Source organism: Ambystoma mexicanum, chromosome 4p (genome assembly GCF_040938575.1).
Source record: "Ambystoma mexicanum isolate Mex_15411 chromosome 4p, UKY_AmexF1_1, whole genome shotgun sequence".
Lineage (NCBI taxonomy): Eukaryota > Metazoa > Chordata > Amphibia > Caudata > Ambystomatidae > Ambystoma > Ambystoma mexicanum.
In genome coordinates this window covers 170,338,027-170,350,517 of record NC_090927.1, presented here as the reverse complement: position 1 = coordinate 170,350,517, position 12,491 = coordinate 170,338,027, and the positions used below count along the sequence as shown (strand labels likewise).

General features: G+C 51.1%; 1 pseudogene; it reads right to left on the bottom strand.

Moving 5' to 3' along the window:
• Window positions 1–223: 223 nt before the first annotated feature.
• On the bottom strand, window positions 224–290 carry LOC138460452 (U6 spliceosomal RNA; annotated as a pseudogene).
• Between the last annotated feature and the right edge of the window lie 12,201 nt (window positions 291–12,491).

Here is a 12,491-nt window from a genome sequence, read left to right as displayed (position 1 = left end):
CCAGGGACCCGGCGGCGACGCCGCAGGCGAGGGCACACGGCCACCGGCACTGCTGACCACTTCGCACACGCGCTGGAGCAGCAATAGGCAGCCAGGCTTCGCTTACCCAGCCTGGATGTTTGCGACGTGGTCAGCGCTGGTGCCGTGCCCTCGCGACCTGCTTTAAACAGCAATGATACTGTCAGAGGCAGAGCAAAGGGCAATTCTGTCCGTGCATGTGTCCAAAAATATGGAACGTTTCACAAATTTGCATGTCATCCTTGCGCAGTCAGGGCCATGCTAATCTTCTAGAGTGGATGAAGTCTCTGCTTTCTGGTGGTTCCGGTTTTAAATGCAATTCGAAATAACTCGTTTTTGTGTTCGCTTTCTGATTCAAATCTACGCACAAAGCAGGAAACCAGTATCGCAAAGGCAGTTTAGGGTGGAACGAGTGCCATTAGTGACGTGAACGTTATAATACAAAAATATCCATGTGGTACTGCACGTCACATATTAATTTACGGGTGTTAAGATGGCATTACAAAGAGCATGGAAACTACTGTAAACATGACCAAGTATTCATAGTACTATGCATGAACAAGTATGCATAGTACTATGGGAACCTAAAAGCGTGCAAGCGTCATTTAATAACCTAATGTACAATGTTTAAGGGCTTGACACATTACAATGTAAGCATGCTTGTAAAGTAGGCAATACTGCTTAGACACTACGGTCTATATTCCAACATGCCTAAAACGCTTTGCAAGATGTTGGCAGGGGGTAGTTGCCAAGTCACTTGTATTGAGGTGAAAAGCCACTTAAACAATTAGAATTGTCAGGGGCGGCAGTGGTCTTTAGTTATTAAAATAAATGGGACATCCTCTCCTCCCATAGGTGCAGTTGGTATAATGCAGGTGAAACGGATCATGATCCAGGCTGCGTGCAAAGTGGCACCTCCCTTCATAATACCTGGGTGCTGTGGGCCTGAACGCATTACAATATTCCCTCCACAAGCCAGAGAAAAGACAGGGTGCCTGTGAGGGTTTGCTTGGGTGGGGGCATGTTCAGTTTGAGGCAGGGCCGTACTGGCTTGTAGGCAGAATCCAAGGCCCCCTGGGGCCAGTGCCGCCATCTGCTATAAGTGGGCGGGTGTGCTCAGGTCTGGCTGGCTTGCCTGCGGGCTGCAGGCTGCAGCCCGCTCAGCAGCCAGCTCATGCCTCACGACACACAGCGGATACATTCATTAAAGAAAGGTAAAACGAAAGTGTTACCTTTCTTTGATGAATGAATCACGTGGGTGTGCTGACCTGGCAGTGCCCTTGGCCCTGGACCCATCCAGTGACGTTGTAGCACCAGCGTGGCGCCAGTTGTTGCAAATGCAATGATCGCAACAAAAGGAGCGGCTCCTGGGCCTGGAGCCGCTCCTTTTGTTGTGATTCATTGTGGACCGTGCACCATGTCCTGGGCTCCTCTGCTCGTAGTTGCATTACCCATCTCAGCCATTCAATAACTTAATAGTTGCAATACTCTATTCTGATGCGGGTGAATTAATAAAAGGTGTTTAAGTGTCAACATTAGCTCACTGAAGCGATTTTGTGTGAAAAAAAGAACACACATTAAAAATCACATTTACAACTGTTTACATAGGTTCTAAGCCATGATAGTCGCATGATAAAAGGGTGCACACATACATTTCCCATGCCAAATCACAAAATAACTATGCCACTAAAGGTAATTCTTCATAAAGAGAACATAGACAGAGGACTGACGGAACTGATCTGTTGATGCATTGTTCTCATGAATCCCCATCGGAGCCAACATGGCAGCCGCCAGAAGGATCTCTAGCTTATCATATCTTGCGCTCATCTTCCGCTCGGCTTCTCTCGTTTTTAGTCGATAATTTCCATTTCTAATTTGAAACGCACAGCCTACTGGACAGGCGAGGTGCAAGCATATGCATGTGTACCTGCTTTGTCACATTTATTTCTATAGCTTCAAGGCACAGAAATGTAATTACATTGCTCTCGTGTGCATGATTACACAATGAGAGGGTTGGCTGCTGCACATACAGGTGCACTTGAGTGTTCTCCTGCTATGTTTTAGAGAGGTTACTCGTCAACAGCAGTGTGCCTCTTCCATAGCACATCAAGTGACCATTGACTTCATTGTGCCACAATGAATGCTTTGTTGTAATGTTTCTATCTTTCCCATCTCCCTGGTATGCTGTTCGGGATGTTTGCATGTATGAGGTAACTAGTGCTCAGAGTATGGGAAGTCCTGTGAGTGCCCTGATTTCACTATTTTGCACCAGACCTGCAGATTAACTTAACTGGTCTACTGTTAAATCTCAGCTACCAGTTTAATGGTATCCACTACAGAATAAATGCTCATTTTGTTATAGCCGATATGATAGCTCAGTGGGTTGAGTGCTCGCTGCTGCAATGTGAGTGTGAACTGCAGGTTGGAATCCCAGCAAGGCCATCTCAGCCTTTCATTCTTCTGAGGTCAATAAATGAGTACCAACACAGGTTGGGTGATATTGTATGAATATTTGTTCTATAAAAAAGAGCTTAAGCATAAGTGCTAAACAATAACATATTGTCATTTGGCCTTAGGCGTCTGCTTGCATTCACAGTAATTTGACAGTATGGATCTATACACACAGATATCGTAACTATATTTTTCTTAGTGTACTGAGGGATAATGCGTTATGAGGCCACTTCCTGTGAAGTCATGTGGGGGTGTGGTCAAATGACATCACTTCCTGTGGGGCGTGGTCAAATGACACCACTTCCTTTGATGTCGAGTGGCGGTGTGATCAAATGACATCACTTACTGTGGGGCATGGTCAAATGACATTAATTCATGTGGTGAGTGGGGCGTGGTCAAATGACATCACTTCCTGTGATGTCACTCTTGGGGGCGTGGCACTGTGATGTCACTTCCGCTACCCCTGGCATTTTGGTGAAATGACGTCCCTGATGTGGCAGTGTGCTGTTTGTCTCCCCTTGCTGCCCATTCAGGTTTCCCACCACTTCTACCATCCACGGGGTAAGCTTTGTCATTTTACCTTGTTTACCTTGTTTGCTTGCACTGCCATTCCTTTCAAAGTATACCTGATCCTAACCTTTGCTTTACAGCACTCAGGGGTCCTTCCGGTGTTCCTGGTATCAGACTGACGGCGCCACTCCACACCTGTGGCCTCAAAGATTGCTAGGGCAGTATTCTAACCCTGCTCGAGCGGTACTTGGGGACGGAGGTAGTTTATAGCTGCACGACCATCAAGGCTGACCACCAAGATCAGAACAGACTGTGAAGCCTCGTGGTCATCCAGCTATGGATACCTCAGCCGGGGACCCTGTGACGGCTTTAATGCAGGCAGTGACAGCACTCAGGGCCGACATGGCAACCGCTACTGCAACCCTACGTGCTGATATGACCGCTGCCACTACTGCATTACACCACCGCCTCGATACGGTACTAAATGCACGCCACCCCTTACCCGCAGATGCTGAGTTTGATGAAACCACTCCTCCCCAAAACCCACCTCCTGTCATACCCCCTCCCTTCCCGGCCTCCCCTGTGGTGATCCAAAACCCTTTTCCCTTGGCAGCTCCTGAAAGATACCAGGGCGACCCAAAGAAATACCGCACCTTCATCAATCACTGTAAGCTGCATTTCCTGTGTCGTCCTCAGGATTTCCCTGATTCCGTATAAAAAGCAGCCTTTCTTCTCTCCCATCTATCCAGGGTAGCCGCCACATGGGCCAATCCATTGCTGGAAAACAACCACCCTGCTTTGTACGACTTTGAGATATTGACCCGAGAGATGGCAAAAGTATTCGACACTAGGTACAAAGCACAGTCTAGGGACATGGAACTCCTGGATCTCACGCAGGGTCGTTCAACCCTCATAGAGTACATCACCAGGCTCAATCAGTTGTCTGCTGAGACCTCCTGGCCAGAAAATAAAAAGGCTGTGGTGTATTACCGGGGTTTATCTGGGGTCATGAAAGATGCTTTATCTGTAGTGCCTACGCTTCCCACAGTTTATGCTGATTTGGTGGACTTAACGTTACAAGTCGATGCCAGACGATCGGAGCGACGGGGGGAAGGATCATCCTCATTCCCATCCCCATCCACGGTCAATGCTACTCCTGAACCCATGCAGATAGGCGGGATCCGCAGCCCCATCTCACATGTCGAACGAGAGCGCAGGAGAACGGACAATGCCTGTTTCTACTGCGGTCTCAACGGGCATTTCGTAAAAGAGTGTCCCCGCCACCCAAAAACCAGAAACCTGGGTTTTCCGAAGGCTCTCCCCTAAGATCAGAGGTGGGAGCGAGTCCTATACGGAATACCTCTGAACCTACTTTCGGTCCTGTGCGACCCGTGATAGTTCAGGCATTTTTGAACCACGCTACGGGTTCCCATGCAGTGTCAATAGTGATAGATTCAGGTGCTACAGGTTGCTTCATCGACATAGCCTTGGCCAGTTCACTGAACCTGCCTTTGGTCACGAAGAAATGTCCCGAACCAGTCCAGGCGGTGGATGGTACGTCTCTTACTTCTGGTCCAATCCTGCAACAGACAGCTCCATTGGAGCTGATCATTCAGGAAACCACAAGGAGACGATCTCTTTTGATCTCATTGCTACCCCTCAGTTTGGGGTGATTCTAGGCATTCCTTGGCTAAGGTTGCACAATCCCCTCATCAACTGGGGGACGGGTCACGTCTCATTTGAATCCGAAACATGTCAATACTACTGCCTACTGGCAACGCCTCAGGTTTCCAGTCCCGCGGGAATCCTGGGAAGCGTCGTATCCTTGGCTATAGAGGACAGTACTGACCACCGCGATACACACATGGTAGGGGCTGTCACGGGTGGGATACCCTCGGTTTACCATGATTTCCAGGCGGTATTCAACAAGAGGTCTGCAGAGGGCCTACCCCCGCACCGACCTTACGACTGTCCCATCGACCTGATTCCTGGCGCCTCTGTCCCCAAGGGTCGTCTCTACTCCCTGACCCAGATGGAAGAACGACCTTGCAGGAGTATATCCAACAGGCTTTACGGCTAGGTCATATTCGCCCATCGACCTCTCCGGCTGCAAGTCCTATATTCTTCGTTCCGAAGAAGGAAAGGGACCTCTGCCCCTGCGTCAATTATAGGCGCTTGAATGCCGTCACAGTGAAGAACCGCTACCCCATACCTATGATCACTCCGTTGCTGGACAAGCTCACCCATGCTACGATATACACCAAACTAGACCTCCGCGGGGCATACAATCTTATACGCATGCGTGACGGTGATGAATGGAAAACGGCCTTTTGCTCACGACAAGGCCTATTCGAGTACACCGGCATGCCTTTTGGTCTATGCAATGCCACGGCTACCTTTCAGCACTTCATGGACGACATATTCAACGATATCTTGAACACTTATGTAGTAGTTTATTTAGACGACATACTGGTTTTCTCCGCCTCCCTTGATGAACACATCACACATGTCAGGGAAGTGTTGTTGCGACAACAAAACAACGCTCTTTACGCCAAACCCGAGAAATGTTCGTTCCATACCGATCAAGTCGAATTCCTGGGGTTCCATATCACGTCCAAGGGGCTATCTATGAACCAAACCAAGGTTCGGGCGATTGATGAATGGCCGATTCCGACCAACCTCAAGCAGCTGCAATCATTCCTGGGGTTCGCGAACTTTTATCGGAGATTCATATCAGGGTTTTCTTCTGTTGCGGCTCCACTCACTGCACTCACTAGCCCTTCTGTCCCCTATGTCTGGTCAATGGCTCAGCAATCCGCTTTCGATACACTGAAAACCCTGTTCACCACCGCTCCGGTATTACAGCACGCTGACCCCGACCTTCCGTTTATTCTCGAAGCAGATGCCTCTTCCTATGCATTAGGTGCGGTGTTGTCCCAGTCCTGTCCTACCACCAACCGTTTGCATCCAGTAGCGTTCCACTCACGTAAGTTCACGACTACCGAACTGCACTACACGGTTACAGAAAAGGAACTGCTGGTTATTAAGGATGCGCTACAGGTTTGGAGACACCACCTCCTAGGTGCCAAATACCAGACCGTAGTGTTCTCTGATCACAAAAATCTCCAGGACCTTGCTTCCTTGAAATGCACAAACAGTCGCCAGGTTCGGTGGCATCTCTTCTTTGCCGCGTATGATTTCGTGGTCAAACACAGGCCCGGTGTTGGACACGGCAAAGCCCCGTTCACCTGGGGGTGAGACCCTTCCCTCTTTTCCGGACACCTTGTTGGGAAAAAATTCACGTAGTCTGTATATGCACACCGACTCCCTCCTTGTTATCCACTATCCGACAATGGGCTTCCCAGTACCCGCAATCACTAGCGGAATGGGACCCGGTCATGCAAGACGGGCTGTCTTTCGTACACGGGGGAAACTCCTTCTACCCACAAGTGAAACCCGGAATCAAGCGCTGACCTGGTCCCACGACGCCGCCATCAACGGTCACCCTGGACAACTTTGCACCTTAGACCTCCTTAAGCGTTGGTGCTGGTGGCCTACGATGAAGCGTGACGTACAAGACTATGTTAATACCTGTGCGGTGTGTGCCCAGGGCAAATCACGCAGGGGTTGGCCTTTGGGTCTTCTCCTTCCTCTCCCGATACCTCCGCGACCTTGGCATACGATCTCCATGGACCTAGTCACCGATCTCCCTCACACTCATGGGTTTGACACTATTTGGGTCATAGTCGACTCATACACCAAGTTAGAACGTTTCATACCGTGCAAGGGAATACCTTCAGCCCCTGCCTTGGCCAAGCATTTCTTCAAGCATGTATTCTGTCTCTTTGGATTGCCCCATGTGTTGGTATCTGATCATGGTTCCAATTCACCTCCCGCTTTTGGCGGGCCCTAACCGCTCTGTTGGGCATTGATGCTCGCTTTTCCTCTTCGTACCACCCGGAGAGTGACGGACAGACCGAAAGGGTCAACCAAACGTTGGAACAGTATCTGCGCTGCCTGCTCTGCACTCGGCTACCGGGTACTCACCTTTCTTTGCACTCTACGGTCAGCATCCTCGTACCCTCCCCATTCCAGACTTTTCCTCTTCCGACACCCCCGCCGCCTCAGCTTGTGCCCGAGACATCATATCGGTCCATGCCCATACCTTGGTCCACTTATGTGAAGCACAGGCTTCCATGAAAGCGGCTGCTGACAAAAAAAGGGCTGCTCCGCCCGTTTACGGGGTGGGGGATCGGGTTTGGTTGTCCACTCGCCACCTACATATCCCTGGCTGCTGCAAGCTGTTGCCTCGTTTTGTGGGTCCTTACAGAGTAGTCAAGGTTCTGAACCTGGTGGCGTAGCGTCTGGCGGTGCCCTCCGCTTGGCGGATCCACCCAGTTTTCCACGTTTCTCTCCTTAAGCCTTGCCTTGGCCCTACCCGCTTGGTGTCTCCTCCTGCCCCTGTCTCTGTCTCTTCTCCTGATGTGTTTGAGGTCCGGGCTGTTTTGGGTTCTCGTGTCCACAGGGGTGTCCTGCAGTATTTGGTGGACTGGTTGGGTTATGGCCCTGAGGACCGGTCGTGGGTTGCTTACCGTGATGTTCATGCCCCCCGTTTGTTGGCCCGTTTTCACCGTGACAACCCTTCGAGCCCACGCGGTCATGGGCCTTTGGGGGGGGGCTCTGTCACGTCCTCAATCTTGCCCTCCTTCCGACACTTACCCGACACCATCCGTTCTCATACCCACCACCCACACCAACGGGGAAGACACTGCAGGCGGGATGTCAGAGGGGGCAGGACCACCTCCTTCCGCCCATTTCCGTGTTGGCGCTTGCCCTGGCGTCTCTTCCATGCCCGACGGCTCCGGGGCCGTCGGCTCCAGCTCCCGCGCACTGGAGAACCCGATCGCGTCTCGCTCAGGCGATCACGTGATTAGTCACGGGTTCTTCGTCTGCCGCCGGCGTCCACACACTGGGCAACAGAATCACTGCTGGCGTCCGGCCTCACGTGACGCTCCTGTGCGGTCACGTGCCCTGTCACGTGACCTCAATTTCCATCTCAAAAGGAGCCGAGAGGAAACGCTCAGCGCTTCACAGCTGTTTCTACCAGAGACCTGCTCGGCGTTACTTATATCTTCTTGCTACAGTTTGGATCTCGACCACGGAACGTTGCTTTGGACTTGTATTGGATTTTCCTCTGGACTCGACGTATCTTCTGGACCCTTGGAACTCTTGACTTCCCTTTCTGGCCCTGGTACTGCTCTGGATTACCCCTTTGTCTTGGCGAACTACGAATCACGCAATTCCTGTTTATCACGCTTTTGCCTCCTGAACCACTTGGGGTTCACTAACTATTGTGCACACTACCTGGACCTTGGATTGGCTCACTAACTGGTCACATTCTTGCTGCAGGTGTGGGTTGGAGGAACTGCAGTACATCCCAGCCTGCTGTTTTGTGCACACTACCTGGACCTTGGATTGGCTCACTAACTGGTCACATTCTTGCTGCAGGTGTGGGTTGGAGGAACTGCAGTACATCCCAGCCTGCTGTTTGTCTTCCCTTGCTGCCCATTCAGGTTTCCCACCAGTTCTACCATCCACGGGGTAAGCTTTGTCATTTTACCTTGTTTGCTTGCACTGCCATTCCTTTCAAAGTATACCTGATCCTAACCTTTGCTTTACAGCACTCAGGGGTCCTTCCGGTGTTCCCGGTATCAGACTGACGGCGCCACTCCACACCTGTGGCCTCAAAGATTGCTAGGGCAGTATTCTATACCTGCTCGAGCGGTACTTGGGGACGGAGGTAGTTTATAGCTGCACGACCATCAAGGCTGACCACCAAGATCAGAACATGTGCTGATGCAGATCAGCCCCGATGACAGCGTCTGCCCCGTGGCGTAAGCAAGCAAGGTGCTGTCTGACACCGAACATCGCTACTCCCAGATCAAGCGGGAGGCCCTTGCCGTCCTGTGGGGGTTCAGGCATTTCAGGCTGTATGTCCTAGGCCGGCCTGTGACTGCTGTGACCGACCACAAACCCCTGCTTCCCATTCTGGCGGGGTCATGCTCAAAACCACCGGTGAGAATTGAACGATGGATGCTCGCGCTCCTCGAATACGGGGTCTCGCTGGTGTATAGACCCGGCTCCAACAATGCGGCGGACTACTTATCCTGCCATCCGGGGAGTGGCAGTGGAGATGCACCGGACGCATGTGCAGAGGAAGTGGATGACCACGTGCAGATGGTGGTGGAAGCAGCCACCCCGAATGCCATGCCGCTGGAGTATCTCGAGGCGGCAGCTGCCCAGGATGAGTGTTTTCGCATCCTGAAGACCGCTATGCAACAGGGGTCATGGAAGACAGTGCTTGAATCTCTGGCCGGATGCACCCAAGAGGCAAAGGGGTGCTAGAACAACTGTGGAAAGTGAGGGAAGAACTGTCATTTTCCACCTCAGGCCCCCTGCTGAGGGGCGACCAAATTGTTGTCCCCCAAGCCAAGATCCAGGAGGCAATAAGTCTCACCCATCAAGGACACCAAGAAGCAGCAAAGACAAAGGCCCATCTACGCCTCAAAGTGTGGTTCCCTGATCTCGAACGGTGGGTGGATGAATATGTGGCCGCATGTGTCTGGTGCCAGGCACCGTCCCAATGCAACGAGAGACTGCCATCGAGACAATGCCCAGAGGGACATGCCCGTGGGAGGTGGTACACATGGATATAGTATCCACTACGCAGGGCACACACCCCTGATGGTGGTGGACAAATACTCCCGATACCCCGAGGTGGCATTTGAGCATGTTGCGGTGGCCCTAGAGAAAGTCTTCGCCTCCCATGGTCTTCCCCATACCCTGTGCTCAGACAATGGGGCGCCATTCCAGGGTGAACGGTTAGCAGAATTGATGGACGGATATGGGATCCAACATCGGAAGGTCACCCCGCTCTGGCCAAGAGCCAATTGGGAGGCGTAAAGGTTCATGCAGACTTTGAACAAGGCATTCTGCATAGCGCAAGGCCAAGGCCGGTGCCTGAGAAGAGCACTGTACCAATTTCTGAGGGTCTACCGATCTACCCCCATACATCGACGGGGGTGGCACCGGCAGAAGCCCTGTTCAAGCGGTGCCCTTGGGGACTGTTGCCAGAGGTGGTGGAGAAAGAACCGGGGGTCATCGATGACCAGCAAGTGGAGCATGATCGCCAGCTGAGGACCGAACAAGAAAATGCAAGGAGAGGACTCCGCCCCCAACACCTGGCACCTAGGGATGAGGTGCTGATCAGAAATAGGCACCCCCACGGGAAGCTGTTCCTCACTTATGAACCTGAGCCATTGGATGTTGTAGCCGTGAAAGGATCAATGGTGACAGCCTCCGATGGCAAGTTGTCAGTCACCAGAAATGTGAGTTTCTTTAAGAGACTGGGTGACACAAGGACTGACACACCCCAGGAGCAGGACAGTATGGAGGTACCCGACGAGGGTGGAGGTGCTGGCCCCTGCCCGTTGTCTCCCGCCGTGGGATCGCCTGCTGATGAATCTCCCATGCCAGAGGTGAGCAGGGGGTACCCCCTGAGGACAGGGTGAGGGAAACCTGCTCACCTCACCCACTACGTGGTAGGACCTGTGGGTCGTTGTAGCCATAAAGGGGACCCAGGGCAGCTGTGATTAAAGGGGTACCGCGGGGTGACATGTTTTTGGTATAGTGTTTGATGTGTTGTTGTTGTTGCTTGAGTTGTTGATGTCAATTTTGTTGTCATCATGAAAAAGGAGGAGTGTGGTGCTGCCCCTTCCAGGGAAGGGCACACGGCAGAGTGACGTTGCACTCCGCAGTGCGACCGGGGAGCCCGAACACAGCAGACGTCTCCAGGCGAGTCTGTGTGGAGGTGTTTGGGGGCTCACAGGTATCGCAAGAAGGGGGCACTGTTAGACCCCCAACAGGCGCTTGGGGCATGTATCACTGGCATACACACCTTGAAATATTTTCTGAGCGTGTCTACATAGAAATCCTTTTATTTGTAGAGTATCCATTAAATATCAAAGAGTATGTTTCTTTGCACGTTGATCTCCAGAATGCTATAACTAGCAACAAGAGCATAGCGGTTAGGTTTCTTTCAAACTTTATCTCAGCGCAAAGATTGCTGCTCCTCAAGAGTGTTGGCGGGTCTTAGATGGAAGACCAATAGGGTATAGCCAACAGTATACTTGTTGCATGTGATTGCAACTGGCGCCTCACGCATGTGCTTCCATGTGATAGCCACCAGGCCCATGTAGTCCCTGATTATGTTCAGAACTCCAAAGTTAGGCGCGTGTGCTTTGGCAAGGGTCAGAATATCATCCTTATGCAGTGCCGCATAGTTCATGTTACAATGTTGGAAGTTGAAGGGATTTTGATTGTATGGACCAGTGATCGCTACTATTTCAACAATTCCCATGATGATTATTTTTGGGAGCTGCCCCAGGAATAGGTTGTTTTGACTGGTACCCCGTCTGCCAGTAGGAATGTTGAAGACTTTAAGGGTGACCCTCCCCACCGGGTACTTTACGTTAGATATTTGCAACACCTCTGCATGTGCTAGTCTAATGGTCAGACAGATGCTCACACGTTTAATGAATAAACCCACCGATATGATAACTAGCTTGGATTGTTTGGCATCCCCACGCATGAGGCAGAAAGCATCTGTGTTTCTGGATAGTTTAACTTCAAGGTCGATGCTCTTGATCAATTGTTTATTTCCTTGCCTTTAAGAAAAGGTCAGCATGTAGATGGCCTAGTTAATCAAGTACTCTACTGGACCTGGTGTGCCGGGCTCTCTTCGTGAACCCTGTGTTTTTCACCATCCAGAGTGATGGCGTCGAAATGCCCTGCGCTGCTGCAGTAAAAGAGGCCTGCCCAGAGCTGCCTATCCAGGGTATCGTGGCCATATTTTAATATGCTCTCTATACAGGCCCTGTCTGCATAAATATTTTCACTCTGCATTATGGTTCGATTGCCCAACTTCACGTCCACCTGCTTGAACATGGTGGCTATGGGATATGCAATCGTAGCCACTTGGGTGGCAGCCGTGATGTCGGCCCCATCCGCCTTTGTTATTTTACAGGTTAGATGCAGCAGCGTTTCATTCAAATCTAGATACATATCTGCCGACCCCGATACAAAGAATTCTACGGGGGCTAGAGCCGCCAGAGATGAGAACTCATGAAAAAACTGTTATTGATTGTGGTGTAAGCTGAAGAGATCAAGGTCTGATTTCCTTCACTTCGCAGAGGCTTGTGTAATAAGGCCATTGCTCTTTAACAGATAGCACCGTCCTTGTGTCTTTTAGGGATAACACGTTTCTTCTTCTTATTTGGCTGTCCATGTCAGGCCCTCAAGCTGCTTTTCTTGATGGGTTTTGAAGATGGAACGTTAAACTCTTCCTCTTAACTCTCCTATGTGGTCTATAAATGAAGCCTGATCCTTCCTCACCCTCCTTTTTCTGTTTGGCGAGATGCTTAGCAACCATTGCTGTCACACTCCCATGACAT